The sequence below is a fragment of the Pygoscelis adeliae genome, unplaced genomic scaffold (assembly GCF_000699105.1).
Source record: "Pygoscelis adeliae isolate BGI_AS28 unplaced genomic scaffold, ASM69910v1 Scaffold467, whole genome shotgun sequence".
NCBI classification, from domain to species: Eukaryota; Metazoa; Chordata; class Aves; order Sphenisciformes; family Spheniscidae; genus Pygoscelis; species Pygoscelis adeliae.
Genome location: NW_008825253.1, coordinates 1,110,698 through 1,113,061, shown reverse-complemented (window position 1 = coordinate 1,113,061; position 2,364 = coordinate 1,110,698).

The window sequence follows — 2,364 nt, the reverse complement described above, 5'->3', positions numbered from 1 at the left end:
GTCCAGGGCAGTGAGCTTGCTGTGCGCCCTCCTCGGTGCCCTAAGGATCTTGAACTCCACCATTTCATGGTCGCTGCAGCCCAGGCTGCCCTTGAGCTTCACATTCCCCACCAGCCCCTCCTTGTTGGTGAGAACAAGGTCCAGCACAGCACCTCTCCTTGTTGGCTCCTCTATCACTTGGAGAAGGAAGTTATCATCAATGCATTCCAGGAACCTTTTGCTTATGCCCGGATTGCTTATGCCCTGCCCTGTTGTCCCTCCAGCAGATGTCGGGGTGGTTGAAGTCCCCCATGAGGACCAGGGTTTGTGAGCGTGAGGCTGCTCCTATCTGTCTGTAGAGGGCCTCATCTGCTCGGTCTTCCTGGACAGGTGGCCTGTAGCAGACTCCCGCTATAATGTCACCTGTCCCTGCCCCCCCCACTTTAATCCTGACCCATAAGCTCTCAGATGGCTCCTCATCCATCCCCTGGCAGAGCTCCATGCACTCCAGCTGGTCATTGGCATAGAAGGTGACCACCCCCTCCTCATCTCCCCTGCCTGTCCTCCCTAAAGCGCCTGTATCCTATATATTGCATACATAAACACCCGTACCAGAGCCACCTAAGCCCCTTTGCTCTGCTGCTTGCCCCCGGAGCAAGGGGCACGATCTGAGTGGCGGCTGCGTGGTTAGCCGAGTGCAGGGCTCCCCAGTCCCTGCCAGGCACTCCTGTTTTCATCAGCATGCACGAGGCATTGTGCTTCGTAATAATGTATATGATCTTAATCCACTGCTGAGGCTTTTCAATTAGAGATCTGTGATTGAGTCAGAGGTGTGAATGCAAGAAAGAGAAGGAGAAAGCTGCTTTTGGCATGTCACTTTCTAATTCAATCTGCTGATATATTTATGGTCATGTATTGCTAAATTGAACTAAGACTCCAGTCTGCTCTTGCCATGACAATGGGGAGAGTCATCTGATAAAAATAGAGTTGGGATGACAAACAGAAAAGAAGAGGAGATTTTTATTACCTTCTTTGAAAACATGCCAAGCAAAATGTGATACAATAGCCCCACTGTGAATATCAGCTTGAATGAAAATAGGGCTAATTTAATGAATGTCCCTCATATATTTTATTAGCATTTTATTATCATTTGTGATATAAAAAAAGTTGCTGAGAAAACACGGTGGTCCCTAAGTGTCCCTGAAGAAAACACCACTCTTCTTCTAAACACCTTGCCAAAAGTATTTTTACCAGGATCTGTGCTACGATAGAGGCAGGATTTTCAAAAGCTCTCAAGGCTTGTCGAATTCTTTACCCACTCAAGTCAACAGCGACGCTCCCTTTCAAGGCTGAATGAAGCGAACACAAAAACTATCTGAGAACGCTACCTGTTATCATGCTTTTAATGGCTAATGCCCCTGGTCAGAGACCAAAGATCAGTTACACCAACCATAGAATAAACATGGGAGGAAAAAGAACTCCTGGCACACAAGCGTGGGCACAGATACCCGACAGCGCAGGCTGGGCACGCAGGCCTTCAGAGGCGCATGGGAAGGGTGATGGCCCAGATTCGTTGTGGTGCGGGTCAATGTGTGAGGCAGATGAGATGTGTGGAGGACAAGCACACAACAGTGATGCGACTAGTCTTTTTTTAATTCTACTGGGTCTGTCCTTTTTGTTGCATGTAATGTTTTATAGCTGTATAATCTATATATCTTTAACTTTTTTGTGTTGAGGTTATAGAAAGGGGAGAGACCTAATATTGAGCTAAAAGCCTCAAACTGCATTATCTTGGTTTGTTCTACTCTTTGTGTAAAAACACCTCTCAAATAGCCATAACTTGGATACAAGCCTATTTCTTTTGCCATTCCTTGTCACGTACAGAAATTCAGTGTCATAACATGGTCCCTGAACGGTGCATTTCCTACTGTAATGTTGAATGATGATGAAACTGCTGACAAATGTAATGGTAGTAATACATTTTAAAACGGTGCCTACGTGTAACATGGGGGAGGCGACAGCTCCAAGGGAGCTGTAAAGACAGGTTGCATGGGAAGCTCCTTCTGCGCTTTTGAAACTGCCTCATCAAAATTCAGCTGAAGCAGAAAGGGTGAGTTGCGAGCAATATTTTTAGAAGGAAGAACTCCCGGGCAACTTAAGTCAGCAGCTTCTCCTGTTGAACCTGGCAGCAAGGAGCAAAGACTGATTGCTGGTGAGGGAGGAATATTAGTGTGTAAACCATCTCCGTGATAGACTCGGGTCCAAGCCTGAGTTGAACTAGATGGAGGTGTTGAAACTGAGGCCCTAGGGTTGGATTGCCTCTGATTAGAAGGACTGAAGTAGTGTAATAGAGATACGTTTCAAACTCAGATGAACAGAGAAACC